Raw genomic sequence first — 15,752 nt, forward strand, 5'->3', positions numbered from 1 at the left:
CGTGTTTTACATTCCATTATAACATAACGGGGTGACCCAATAAATATCCGTGGACCTTGGTATCAAGTGGTACAAAAACAGTTGGTCCTGGACTTATTTGTCGAGCAATAAAGTCTAAAAATATTCACGTTTTTTTTCAATTTTATGCATACATCTAATCTGCAAGAATTATCAATACAAACAAATTTCTCATAAGTGCACCAGATATAAAAGACATAGGCACCTGTTGACTTTGTAAAGGTAAATTGGATTTATTATTCATAGATATACTTCTAGAACTGGTAGAAGGCACTACCTTATTTAATGATAGTCGGGAGGTTGATCCAAGATAAGGGCGTGTATGCTGGCGGTATGGAGCCTGGCCAAGTTTTTGAGAAAATCACAACGTTAATTGTGTATAGGGGCAGGTTGCATGAGAAGAGTCCTACCTTGGTATCTCAGTTTCTGTTGCGAGAGGTTCATCTAATATATCACCCTGAAATACCAGAGTTAACGGACCAGCCCAATACTTTTACTAGAGCGGGTGTAGCGGCCCATTTCCAAGAACAGTGGGCCCGATTCACAGAACTAACTTAAGACAAAATCCTAAACTTACGACCATTTTGGTATTCACAGTAGGCACTTACTCATTTCGTATACACAGAAGTCATTTAGGAGTCCTAAAGTTAGGAGTCCTAACTTTAGGACTCCTAAACTGAGAAAAAGCCTAACTTTAAGACTTTCAGTATTCACAGAAGGCATTTAGGAGTCCTAAAGTTAGGAGTCCTAACTTTAGGACTCTAAAATGCCACCATTGGTCCCATAGTGTCAGTATGCGATCCAGATCAGGTGAGAAATGGAAATTCATCACAGTCAGTAATAGGAGAGAGAACTAGCTCTGAAGGGAATGGCACAGTGAGCGTGATAGCTCAATGGCCGAGACCCAGCGAATTGAGTACACCATTGCCAGTCACTGAAGACTCATCAAGGGGACAGATGGAGATAAGGACGGCGAGGCCGAGATCCCTTGCCGATTCGAGATCAGACCTAAGAATGTGGGAGCCACCCGTGAGGAATCGGAATGACAGGATGACAGTAAGTTGGGATCATGGAAGCGAAGGGAACAAACCAGTCCTTATGGATACAGCCGAAGGGAATAGGTGTAGAGAACAGAGCAGTGGAAGCGAAGAATTGAATGGTGCATCTAGTAGAGGGACTCTGAAAGCGGACATAAGGGCAAAGATGCTGGATGTAGTGAGACTGAAAGCAGAGGTAGATGAGATAATCGAAGGAAACTTACCTCTGGAGAGAGTGGAGCATTATGAACCAGATGAGTTATTGTTTGTAGCAAAGGATGTGACTCGAAAGGCAAAGGTGGGCACAAGTTGGGCACATGAGAAAATGTCTGCCTTAGCGAAGAGGTACAAGGTGGATTTGTCCAAATCAAAGATGTTACAAGGGGGTAACATGTTGCAATACAGTGAGCAGGAACTGGAAAAGAAGAGGGTCATTGGATTAAGGACATTCGGGAACTGATTATAGGGATACGCGCATGGAAAATGCTCGAAAAGTGGGAAGAAAGATGGTCCAAAAAGAAGAGTGCTAAAAAGAGCGTAGGAGAGACACCACCTCCGGGAGGGGGAGTGTTGGGAGTACAGAATTACCCTTTGCGGGAGGAAGCTAGTAGAAGGTATGTGCCTTGGAGTAGAGGTGACTTAGCAGCGTTCATAAATGACTTCCCTAAGTTGAGGGAGAAACCAGTTGAATGGTACAAACAGGTTGATCGCTATGTTAAGATCTCAAAGTTGTTGTGGTTTGATATGAATACGCTGTTTGACATTGAAGTTCCGAGCGATTTGTGGGCAGCTTGTAAAGTTGCTATTGATTGGCCTACTTATAAACCAGTTAGGGATTCTGTTACCAATGGTCCTTCGCCTATTGTCATGAAGAAGTTTGAACAGATGATCACATGGCTGAAGTCCAAGGTAGCGCCACAGGACATTGATTGGGTCAAGATAGATCGAACGGTTCAGGAGCCGAAGGGGACGGTACATGAGTATTATGAAAGACTTTTGCAAGTCTTTAAACAGTACAGTGGGTTAGATACGTTAGACCCTAAAGACATGGGACAGTTCATTTCAAAGTTGGGTTTGGGTCTGAGACAAGAGATTAGACTTATTATTCAGCAGCATTTGATCTGTTGGCAGAACAAGCCAGTGGATGAGATACTGCGATATGCCAGGTATTGCAGTGATGAGGTGGACTCGAAACATAGAAAGCTTAAAGATAAGCTGATGTTAGTCCAGATGCAAGCTGCTGATAAGGGACTCCAGAAGCAGCCAAGTGGAGTAACATTAGGGAGAAAACAGGGAAGTAATCAGGGAGGAGCACAGAATGGTCAGGATCAGGGAAAGGGAAAACAAGTAGACCCCAAAACGGGAATGGATGTGGCGACACTGAAGAAGACAAATGCATGTCATCTTTGTCACCAAGGGCCATATGTAGGTAAATGGCATTTACCGAATCGTAAATACCGAATGTTACCGATTCGGTATTTACAAATCGGTAAATCCCATGTAGGTAATTATTCAGTAACAATTACCGAATCGGTAAGATTCGGTAATTACCGAATCGGTATTTACCGATTCGGTAATTGCCATTGATTCCTATGGGCCTTGAGGCCCATAGGAATCAATGGCAATTACCGAATCGGTAAATACCGATTCAGTAAAATTACCGATTTCTCAAGGGGGACAGGGTGTCACTTTGACACCCTGTTGCACCCCTGATTCTGGCTTGTGTGCCATGTGGCACACATACATGCCCTTAGGGCATGTATTTGGCCACCTACATATGGCCCCAAATCGGGCATTGGAAATGCGAGTGTCCATTGAACCCAGCAAATCAGTTGCAGCAGGAGGGAGAGACAGTGCAGGTGCCTGAAATGATTAATACTGTGACAAAGCCAAGATCGATGAAAGGGAGGACATTGGTTCCACAAGCGCAGGTTCCCCAGCCACCGAGAATCCCGCAAGGGACTCGGACATACCAGCAGATGTCTCTCTTTGATGGGCTTGACGAGTACAGTCCTGACTCGTTGGTATGACGGTGCCTGAGGGGGGAGGAAGACTGCACTCTTGGGGCAGTCTAGGAGGTAGACCAGAGGTGACCGTTTGTAGAAGCTGACATTGACGGGCATCCTACCACCTTTTTGGTTGACACTGGTGTTACCCGTTCTACTGTTAGATCTGCAGTAGTTCCCAACCTACCCCTCCCGGAACAATCAATCCAAGTTGTAGGAGTAGCAAACAAGAAAATGACAAACCTTTTGACTGAGCCGATCCCTGTGAGAAAAGGGACTTTCTGAGATAGGCATCAGTTTGTGGTATGCGACTCAAGCCCAATCTGCCTGTTAGGAAGGGATCTTTTGTGTAAGCTTAACTGAACTATTTACTGCATAACAGATAGACAATTTGATATATCTGTACTAGTCGAGTACTCATCATCATGCATGCATTTCCTTTTCCTCCCATTACAGATTTATGATGCTCGGCTGGCAAGATGAATGGGTTGTCCATGTGTAATGTTTGTCTTTGTCAAACCTTTCCTTCAAATCCCACTTTCCATCCGTTCATTGAACCCCTAACCATCTTCCTCCCGGCTGTGTGATTTATTGAGGTGTGACTAAATCGAATTTACATAATTAATTAATCACACATTTGCTGGGGCGGATGTGGTGAAAGCAATACCAACTCAAGGCGGGACGAGGACCTTCTTCTGCTATAAGTATATAGCCCACACTGGCAATATTATATATATTAGATTGCCCACCCACCAGTATTCGATATTCAAGATTTTCCAGAGGAACATAATCCATATTAATTGAGAGCATCATCCTCCTTCCAGCACTAAAGGTTACGCTTGTCCACTTCACAGCTCATCTCGACTTCAGTTTGTAACTTGTACTAGCCCACCATTCTGATTTATGTTACTTTAGCATTGCTTATCATGGTTTCTGGTTTGGCAGTCTTCTTCTCGTGAACTGTACTACTAGTCACACTCTAGTCTCCCTCAGGTGGCTCTCTCATTATTTTTGTGTCAAAACTTGCATATAAAACGGCTTTACCTGAATTGCCATTTATTGAACAAATAAAAGGATGCCTAGAGTGAGTGCGTCTTCATTCTACTTTGCCCGGAGGTGTAAAACGTAATAAAACGGCATTAAGTCAGTTTTAAATATGTCAATTTAATTAGTCCCTGCGATCAATATTCATTCCTCATCCTACAGTTTGAGTTCGGCTAGGAGGGAGTGAAGCCTCGGTGCAGGATCTGGTGCTTACTGCTTCACTAGTATTCGACTAGTCCGCTAGCATGCTGCTGCTACTGTCTACTATCACCACCACAATGGCCCCTTTGGAAACCAAACCATCACCATGCAGCCATCGCTTCGCCTGATCACAGGTAAGAGAAGAACTGTGGGGGATTCATTGAAGATGCAATAATCTGTATAAACTGTGAAAATAAATTCACACACCCACACCCCTTCCGAGTCCACAGGGCTTTATATAGTTGCAGACTGCACAGACTAGGAGGAGAGAGTAGGAGGACAAGTGAGGGTGCCGCAACTATCTGTTGTTGTGTTACACTATCGGCAGATTTAAAAAACTGGCTGTGGCCCTGCGTCAAAGGAAACAGTGCAAAGTAAAAGAGTAACCCTCTCCAAAAAAGATTTATATCATATGTAAACTAAGAATGTATTCCCTAACAAACATAAACTAGAAGAAAAGCTCACAACACCTGACCCACCCCTCTCCCTAACCCCAACCAATGTCCAACGAAACTCCAAAATCCAAATTGTCCAAACAAATGTCCATAAAAAATGATTCCAAAAAACCCAATCCAATTTCCCCAACTCCCACATTCCCACCCTCTCCCCAACAGGTCCCATCCACCCAACAAACAATTTAAAAAAGGGGCAAGAGACTGAGGCCCAGCGGCGGGCTCGGAGTCGGATCTTCCTCTCCAGCTGGTCCAAACGCTCCTTTATCCGGCTTTCCAGGCGCGCAAACGTCCGGAGCATGCAGTGCAGAAAGGCTCGAAGTGTACAGGGTGAGCAGCAATGGTTGAAGAATGGCAGTGGGAGGCTGCCGGACCACCGAAGCCACTACTGGGGCCTGGCGGGGGCCTGGGGCATTAGAGGCTGCAGCGGCTGCCGCCTCCTCTACTTCTTCCTGGGCCACCAGCCGCTGATATTGGGCCTTGATACCTGAAACTCTAATCACATCCACATCTTGGGGGCCGAGGAATCGAGGATACCACACATGTTATGTGCTGCTAGTGCTACTGTGCCACTATATCATTTTATATGTTACTGTTTTGCTAAGAGTATTGGTTACAATTTGTCTTTTTCTTTCTTGATATAGCTACTCCTGCCAATTCACCATCTGACAGGCCAGAGAGAGCAACCAGGACCTGGCAAAAGGCAGCTGGAGGCCATCAGGGCCCAATATCAGCAGCTGATGGAGTAGACAAGCATTCTTATTCTCTCTCTCATGTTTAGCTAAATTAATCTTGTAGGCATGCCAGCTCGGCTTGCGCCATAGACAGACATGCTCTTTTCGCAGACTTGCGATACCTTACTACTGTCTGCAGGTGGGGCAGCTGTACTACACAATGATCTCATTTTCTATAATGGCCAGGCTCTGTTAAATGGCAAATGCTCAATTTCACTTTCGCCCTGACTAGTCTACAACAAGGCAGATGAATAGTTACTAATATGAATGATGATAAACGTCACAACGCTACGTGAGGTACTGGTATTGTAATTGTTGTAACCATACAGCCGATAGGCCACCCATGGCTGACACTGTCGAAAAATCCCATGGGTAGGGAGTAAGCATGGGCGGATTTTGCGGATCCACGATTCGCGGATTTGCGGATCGTGGATCCGCAAAATCGGCGGATTTTGCGTATTTGCGGATCCGCGGATTTGGGGCGGGGCTTCCATGCGAGTGCACATGCCTCTTGTGTGTTTAAAAGGTACACATGATGAAGAGACAGACCCTCCTGGTCACAGGAACAGCAAAGGGATTGCGCTCCTGAAAGTCAAGGATGCAAAGGCCTCTGTCCAGCATCACAGCTGATTTCCAACGGTAGATTTGGGAAGAAGGCACACCTGCCCAGCCTCGATGACGAGCACGATTGTTTTTTGGGCTGATGAATGAGTGACTGCATTTGAGCTCCAACTAGTTCCAGCGACCATGTGTGTGTTAATATGCAATCGCCCCGAAGGGCGCAGGGGTCCCTTAGGTGAGCTGTCCATCATAGTGGGTCAATGGCGGGAAGACGGTGCACACCGCGAGTGTGTGGGTGGGGCTTCCATGCGAGTGCACATGCCTCTTGTGTGGATAAAAGGTCTTAGACCGATCAGAGCAGTAGATGAAGAGACAGACCCTCCTGGTCACAGGAACAGCAAAGGGATTGCGCTCCTGAAAGTCAAGGATGCAAAGGCCTCTGTCCAGCATCACAGCTGATTTCCGACGGTAGATTTGGGAAGAAGGCACACCTGCCTGGCCTGTTGTAACTATTTTACGATGGCGCCGGCAAGCTGCCAGCGCCATCCTAAAATAGTTACTAAATTAGCTTCAACAGGAAGCTCTAATAGATAAAATCGAGCACCTGCTTTATTTTATCTATTATAGCTTCCTGTTGAAGCTAACTTAGTAACTATTTTAGGATGGCGCCGGCAGCTTGCCGGCGACATCGTAAAATAGTTACAACAGGCCAGGCTTCAACTTTTGCCCCGGGCCCGGATAAGCCGCTCGCGGATTTGCGAATTCGCGGCAAATTCGCGGGAGTTCGCGGATCGCGAATTTACCGAAAATTCGCAAAATACGCGAGCGGAACGGATTTTCCGCCCATGCTTAGTAGGGAGTGGGCTTCGGAGGGAGGTGACTAATGAAGGGTGAGTTCATAATACATATGTTTTGCTTGGAAACTACTGTGAGTCAAGGCAGTAGTCCTAAATACAACCTCAAACATTTTAACAAAAACCTTGATAAACAAAAACATTCCTTGTTTAGTCTTCTCCCCATGGATTTTTCCATTTATAAATGCATTGTTCTTCTAGCATTATTTTAGCACCCTTGTCTTTACTACTCCGGCACGGTTTATGTTTTACATTCTCTTCATCCGGTCTCCACCTATGATTGAATACCATCCATCCATCCAAACGTGGCTATCATTCTCAACAAACCTTTCACCAACATACATTTGTCATTTACCCACCCATGCATCCTTGCTTTGAGTTGACCCATCAAACCGCTTGGAGGATTCCTTTCACCATTGTTAGAATTGGGGGTCTCTGGTTGGTGCAAGTATTCACTTGTGACAAGCAGGGACCCTCTCCTCTAAGTCAGGGCAAAGGACTACTCCTAGAAATAACCCCTGCTCACTCTCTAGGCGGCGTGGCGCAAGCAGACAAGGCTAAACTCCAGAGCACATACGGTTAAGCATTTAGTGCAACACACACAATAAATCACCAACCCCCACACAGGGACACAAGACTGTAGTTTTGTAAAAATATATTCCTTTTATGTATAGAAACTTTCAAGCAGGCTTAAGGCTTTGTGCTTCAGACGTGTTTCCAGTTACTCTTTAAAATGTTGCCACAGTGCCTAAATATAATGGACAGTACTGAAAATGCATTCAATTACTTGAAAGTGACTTCACAGTACTTAAATAGTTCTAGTTTAGGTTTAAAAAGGATTCCACAATACTTAGAGCAAGATGCGGTGCTTTTTGGCAATGTTCGTTAAGGCTGTACGCCTCTTAGTGCTCCTGTGCGCCTCGTATGGTGAAAACAGGAAGGCCTCGCTAAAGCTCATGCGCCTCGCGTTAGACGTGTACGACGTGGCCGGTTTTGGAATAGGGGTACGACTCGTACTGCTACTTCCACCCGGGCCTTACACTAGCCCGCGCCTCGCGGACACCTCTGTCCGGGCGCGACGCACGATGCGGAGCGTACCAGGGGCTCCTGAGGCACAAAGGGCGGTGCGAGCCGTAGCTTCAATGCGACTCGCACCGCGCACAAGTACAGTACCTTGATCTCGGGGGTCGGGCGGACGAACACAGGTGGAGATCGGGCGTCCCACGTCGAGGTGCGCTTCTCCTTCGTTGCGAGCTACAGCTTGAGGGCACAATAGATCCTGCACTCGGAGGGCAGCAGTGCGTTGGGGTTTCTTGATCTTATGGTCCGTTCTGTGTTTTGAAGAGGGAGGGGGCAGCGGCTTGAGGTGAATCCAGCGGCGAGGCGCTGTCAACAGAGCGTCGTAATGGAGGGGCGAGTTCAGGTGCAGGCAGTCTTCACGGTGGGTTCTACAGGACGGGGGCCACAGACTCACGTTGTTTGGATTGGACGGTCCGTTCTTGCGGTGCGAGCTCCGGCTCGATGTTTCAGCAGGTCGCGGTGTTTAGGCCAGGCCTTCACGATGCTAGTTGTTACCCAGTCGGTCAGAGGTCACTTTGCTCAGCGGGATGGGGCGCACAGGCTCTCAGAGTGTGGGACAGATTCCCAGTCGCACTCAGGTCACCGGGGTCAGTGCTGAAGGGGGAAATACACCAGCAGCAGCTTCCTTCTTCAAGGGAGGGGTAGCGCCCACTGTTCCTGGGGCGCAGTTCAGGGGACAAGTTCACCAGCAAGCCCTTGGAGATTTGTTTAAGATGCACAAGTGAATAAAACGTCTCTCAGTCTTTTCTTCCTCTCTCCTTCTTACAGCAAGGAACCTACCACAGGCCAGTCTCTCAGGATTAGAGACAATAGTCCTCCATGTAGCTTTTCCAGGTCCTTCTCTTCAGGCAGAGTTTCTTCTTGGCGTCAACAGGATCTAATTTCTTAGGAGCAGGGCTCCCTCTTTTATACACCATTTCTTTTGTTCTTGCAGGCCAGGGGGGCCTTTGCCTAATCCAGTCAGTCTCTGAGCACTTTGTTTTCCAGGCTCTGGTTTCTTCTTTCAGAGTGTGGGGCAGGGACAACAGACGCTCCGCAGGAGGTGGAGCCAGCATTGTGAGGACAAGTACAGTCCACGAGCACTCTGTTGACAGTCTTCCCTCTTCCTGGACCAGGTGTCGGGCAGAGTCATCAGTCGCTCCCCAGGGGGCGGAGCCAGGATTGTGGTGACAGAGCACAGCCCTATTCAGAGTCAAGGGGCACTCCCACCACCCACTCTGGTGTAATCCCTCTATTCGCCACCTGTCATCCCCAGCCCTGTCACTTACACAACCCAGACAACAGATACACATCCTGGCAGAGGCGGGCTGAAATGGTTAGGCAAGAAAATGCTAACTTTCTAAAAGTAGCATTTGCAAACACAGGATATTAAAATAAACTTTACTAAAAGAAGTATTTTATTATTCTGAGTTCAGGCATACTAAACTTGACTTTATCCCATGTTCCCTGAGCCTGCTGGAATTATAGAGTAGAGTAATTCCAGCAGCCCATTCTGGCCTATGAGAACAGGTAGCCTTACAATAGTGAAAAACGAAAACGGCTGTAATTCACTATTAGGACATGCCACATACATCAGGGCTTGTCCTACATTATGCTTACAATGCACCCCACCCTTGGGCCTACCATAGGGGTGACTAATATGAAGTTAAGGGAAGGTTTAGGGACAGGCAAGTGGGTGCACTTGCCCAGCCAGCATGACAGCACCAGACTGCACGCAGGTTCTGCAATGGCAGACCCTAGGCACATTTTACTAGGCCGCTGGGACAACCAGTGCTGCAGGCCCACTAGCAGCATTTGTGTTTACAAGCCCTGGCACTCCTGGTGCACTTTACTGGGGACTGACAGTAAACCAAATAAGCCAGTCATGGAAACCAATCACATATAGCAATTTACAGTAGGGAGAGCATATGCACTTTAGCACTGGTCAGCAGTGGTAAAGTGCCCAGAGTCGTTATACCAACAAAAACCGGTCAGACAAAATACAGGAGGAAGGCAAAAAGTTCAGGGATGACCCTGCCAAGAGGGCCAAGTCCAACAACCATACACTTTCACCCACCCAGGCAGGCATCCTTTCTTTCACCTTTCACCCATCCTTCAACCGCCCATGCATCCTATCAGCCACCTCTATCATCCCTTCACCCACACATCCTTCTCTGACAGTGATATTACATTTCACCCATCCTTCCTCCTTCCAAGCTTCTTTTGCTTTTCCGTCAACCCATCAAGGTCTGAGATTTCTTCATAAAACTTTCTTTGCTGAGTTGAAGATAGAAGAGGCTATTAGTTACTCAACTCCCGCTGTATATGCTGATGCTAAGTAAAGGGTGTCTTTGACTATTCACAACTTAGTCTCAACAGTACAGTGTACATTCTTGTAGCGAGTGTATAAATTGTAAATAAGCAAGCAATAAGACTCACAACCGCCCCCACCAGTGCTACTGGCTCACCCCCTGCAGCTGCCACATCTGCTCCCTGCTGGCTGGCATCGCCGTCTCCGCTGGCCCTGACACTGGTGGTCGGTACGGCTAGAAAAAACATTACACATTGTTTAGATGCCATACACACCTCCCCCTAATCATATCTTTTTCGTAGCAAGATTGAAAATACATACACCACACACATCACTACAATTCGGGGACAGACAATATGTCCTATCAAAAATAATAAAATATCCGGTTGGTCATTTTGTTGGTGGCAATTTTTGAAATGTCGCTCAAGAAGACAACCTGTAAAGGACTGGACTCAGTGTCTAGAGCAGAGGTCTTCAAACTTTTGTAGGTTAAGCCCCCCCAGGTGATTTTTTTTAGATGTTGGGCCCCCCCACCACCTGACAGAAATTTCTGGACTCGACCGCCACGCGCACATTCCGGGCATATTCAGCGAATAACATTCAATACAATAAGATTGTTTAGTAAACTGCAATTTGCAGGCTGTTTAAACAACACATGGCTGGCTGGCATTTTGCGCGCCTGCCTGTGTAATTTTAAAAGAAACTTTCAGGGACGTTTTAAGGATTTTGGGGGCTGTGGGCCAAATGTATTTTCGGGGTCCCTGTTCAGACAAGCTTTGATTTTAAGATCTAGTCTCGGCACTTTCATGCCTTCTTTGGTCAAATACTAAATGTGTGTACATCGGATATTCAGAGATAGTGATGTGTGTTTTCAGTATGTAACACAACAGCAGTTCACTAATATTACTGCAAATAATCTGTCACACCCTTCTATTTCTCATATGTGAGGTCATGTATTGATCTAAAATACACTTTTTATATGGATGTCGCATGAGGCATAAACACATTTTGTCTGCAAAATGTCTGTAATAGACTTATACACATTGAAAATGAATAATTGAAAAGCGCTATTTACAACATTATGTTTTAAAATGATTCAAGGTAATGAGGGCAATACTGTAGAATAGTGCTGGCTCTTTCACCACCACCACCCCCAACCCCCCCCCCCCCACACACACACACTCCCACCCCCTTTGAAAGGCTGGGGCCCTGGGCCAGAGCCCACTTTTTTTTTTTTTACTGAGTTTTATATAGCGCAAACTTGACCTGAATCAGGTATCAGAGCGCTTTACATAGCACAAGTTGCATTACATGAGGACATATTCATTTTCTTTGTTAGGCACGGGGAGATTAAGTGATTTGCCCAGAATCACTGGATTTTCAGCTTCAATGCCGAGACTCGAACTCTGGAAACTTTTCTCCCGTCTGGGAAGAGCTAACTCTCCCAGGAGGGGGTTAATTCACAGCGCTGAAATGCTTCAGCTGCAGTGGGAGGCAAGGGGTCTCCTCTGCTAAAACCGAAAGCGTGTCTGTTTGTATGCTTTCGTTTTTAGCAGAGGAGACTCCTTGTATCACACTGCTGTTGAAGCTGTCACCTCCGTGAATTAACCCCCTCCTGGGAGATTTGCACGGAGGACGGAACAAAGGTCAGATTGTAGTGGAGTGCGCGCCCCCCCTGGGAAGGTGTCGCGCCCCCCCCAGTGGGGGCGCCCCACAGATTGAAGAACACTGGTCTAGAGCTATTGGTGAATCTGGGTTTTTGAAAAGAAATAAGACTGGGCGGACAATCGGACTTAAGGTCTTCTTGGTAGGAAAATGTAAGGGTGCCGTCCTCCTCACACTTCCTTTCAGCCGTGGTGCACGGTATTCAGTTCACCATCAACTGCTACTAATATGTAAATAATACTAGGCCTAGATGACATGAAGAGCAGAAGACACAACTTTGTGGTATCCAATGTGACCATGGCCACTCTCTGGTTTTACTGATTGGACATGAGATAGTAAAAGAAAGCCTTCCCATCTCAACAAACACGGGTATAATACCTTACTTGGGCATGCAATCTGCACGGCAGAGTAATAGTACTAGTGTACTAGTAGTAGTGAGGACCAATGGGTTCTCTAAGTCTTATATTACCACCACAAGGCAGTCCACAAAATAGTTAAGGGGAGAGGGAAAGCTGACTGAAAAACCAGAAGAAAGCAAGCTACAGACAGACTAATACAGACAGAGGTAGTTTGAGGTACAAATTTAAATACAGACACTAGAAATATAAAATAACAAAGTTAGTAAACAGGATAATGCAGGGATAACAAGAATTTAGAAACAGTAGATTGATCGAAGAGGATTTGGGCAAACAAATTAAATTAGGAAACCAATGAAGGCACGCCCATAATGAGATTTTCCAGGGAGATGCAGCTAAATAGTGAAGTACAGTAAATAAGTTTTGATTCTTAGGCCACTCTCTACTACTCAAGGCCGCTCTGCCTGTGCCCACCACTAGACAAGTGGGAGAAGGCTTCTATCTAGTGGGAAAGGTATGCGCGAATAAGGACAATGTATTCATTAGTGAAGCAAAGCCCAGCCTCGAGAAATGAATCTCAGCAGAGGCCTCTTCTCAGAAATGACGAAGGATTAGTTTAGATTTTTAACTCAAAATGGCGAACACATAGAAAATGGCGCCGCGAATGCTAACTTACGCAAAAAAATACGCAAACATTAATTTTTCTATTCTTACAGTATCTTACACTATGCTGTACTGCACGTCACAGAATGTTTACTTTTTTTAACTTTTATAATACAAACATTCTAGTTTAATGCTCCACATACATGGTTATGTATATAGAAACAAAGAAACAATGACTCACATGGAAATAAATCTCTTTAGGAGTTTTACCAGAAGGGAAACACATAACACACACCTAGAACAATTCTTTTTGACAATAAATGTAACAGGGTCAGGGGCAAAAGTTTCATAGAAAAAGATATACTTTTATTACTTTAAAAATCTTTGATTATTATCATCAAGACTTAGTTGTCATGCTTTTCATGAAGGGAAGGTGCCGTGAGGTGTGATGGGTGGAGTTACAAACAGTGCATCTCTTATAAAAAGACCAACAACTCCTATTCCATCAGGGCCCACCAGATGGCGCACCTCGCCTGCCGATGAAACCCACTGAGCACACACTGGATGGAAGGGAGAAGGGTTTCCTCTTCCGGGTCAGCGGCGGCAGAAACAGCACCAGCAGCGGCGGTGACATCACTTCCGGCCTCTGCAGAGGAGGGAGGACCCTGTGTGTCTGTGCAGCTACCTTCATCTTCAGACCCTCACAGACCTCCCAAGGCCCATGATCTGCCCCTGCCCACCCCTGTGCCCCCCCAGGAGGAGGAGAGAGCCTGGACTCGTCTGCACAGGTCTCTGCTCAGGTAGGAGATTGTCAGCACCTTCTGCTGTGTTTGTAGAAATAGACTGAATAATCCTGAAGGTAATCTGTGCACTGCATCTTACTGCACGATGAGGAATCTGTGCACTGCATCTTACTGCTTTATGAGGAATCTGTGCACTGCATCTTACTGCACTATGAGGAATCTGTGCACTGCATCTTACTGCACTATGAGGAATCTGTGCACTGCATCTTACTGCTCTATGAGGAATCTGTGCACTGCATCTTACTGCACTATGAGGAATCTGTGCACTGCATCTTACTGCTCTATGAGGAATCTGTGCACTGCATCTTACTGCACTATGAGGAATCTGTGCACTGCATCTTACTGCACTATGAGGAATCTGCACTGCATCTTACTGCACTTTAAAGACTCTGTGCACTGCATCTTACTGCACTATGAGGAATCTGTGCACTGCATCTTACTGCACTATGAGGAAACTGTGCACTGCATCTTACTGCACTATGAGGAATCTGCACTGCATCTTACTGCACTTTAAAGACTCTGTGCACTGCATCTTACTGCACTTTAAAGACTCTGTGCACTGCATCGTACTGTACTCTGAGTAATCTCTGCACTGCATTTACTACATTTCGTGGAGCACTGCACTGTTCTTTATTATAATATAAGCAGTGTTTACAGATCTGTTAGGTGCATTGATCTTTATACTAAGAGGGGCCTTAGGAGTAGAGGAAATCTGAGCGCTGCTTTTTGCTCACACTACAGGGAACATTTACAGGGAAAACATTAACACACTGCATCACTTATTACTGACACTGTGAGTGTTTGTAATTAAACTTGGGAATCTGTGCACATTGCACTGCATTTTATTTACATTATAAGGGTTTCTCATTCCCTGCCCCCAAAGACACACAGGACACCGGCTGCATTGTGACACATCTTTATTCAACCGTGCCCGAGCGCAAACTGCCCTATTCTCCCCCAGGCTCCTCCCCTTCCCTTTCCTGCCATGCCTGACCTTGGGATGCAATCAGGTCAGGCTTGGCGACACAACACCTCCCCCTTTTGTATTTTGAATGTTTTATGTCTCTCTCAGAGTTCTTCAATGAGTCGGGTGGGTTTCCGAATGGTTCTTCATGGTCGGCTGATTAGTGGTCGGCTGGTGAGGCGCCCTTCTCTCAAGTCCCAGGCCTCAGACACCTGCCTGGGTTCATGGCAGCTCTCTTCTTGACTCGACAAGTCTGTGTGCCCGTCAGGATTTGGAACCTGAGCGTATGCTGTTGGGTCACTTTTTGAAATGTGACACGTTTCTGGTTGTTCTCTTGATTTCGGACTCAGCTGTAATCATGGTCGTTTCCTTCTTGTTACTTGTAACGGATGAGCATAGTAGCGGCTGTCCGCTTTGGTTCTTCTTGCTTGTCTTACCAGCACCCAATCTCCTTCTCGGATGTCAGACGTCTTGGCATGTCTGCGGCAGTCTGCTTATTCTTTCATTTTTGCTTTCTTGGTCTGATCCAGTTCTACCAAGATCTCGTGTTCTGAGGTTGTGATTCTGGATTGAGTTGGCGGGCTATTCTTTAATTTTTAATCTTAATTTACTTTGAACTTTGTAAGTTGCAGCAAAAGGGTGAAATCAGTAGACAGTGTGGGTGGACCCTCTAGTTCTAGCGAGGCTGGGGTCCCTGTGCTGCTTTTCTCTTTTCTTCACCCACACCACCTCCTACCATTAAATTATTTCCTCAGAGTCAAGTTCTTGGCTCATATCAATAATGAACATAGCGAGACGGGTCACTGGGGCGGTTCCCTTGGGAATAGGACCTGTTCTTCTTTTTGTTTTAGATCTAATAAAAGCTCTAGGAGGTGTAAATACTGAGAGGGTATCCGTCAAGGTAGTCAGTGGAAGATGAGGTCATTTTAGCCTATTGCTTCTCTTTCATCCCCTCCTTTGCCTTCCACAGAGCGGGGCCTCTTTTTATCCTGAGTAAGGTCCAGGAGAGGTGAGGTATACTCCCTGTACAACGCAGGTTAGTACAAGTTAGCAAATGCACTATGGTCACCTATGTGGGATTCTG

Source organism: Lissotriton helveticus (assembly GCF_964261635.1).
Source record: "Lissotriton helveticus chromosome 1_1 unlocalized genomic scaffold, aLisHel1.1 SUPER_1_unloc_8, whole genome shotgun sequence".
Taxonomy (NCBI): Eukaryota; Metazoa; Chordata; class Amphibia; order Caudata; family Salamandridae; genus Lissotriton; species Lissotriton helveticus.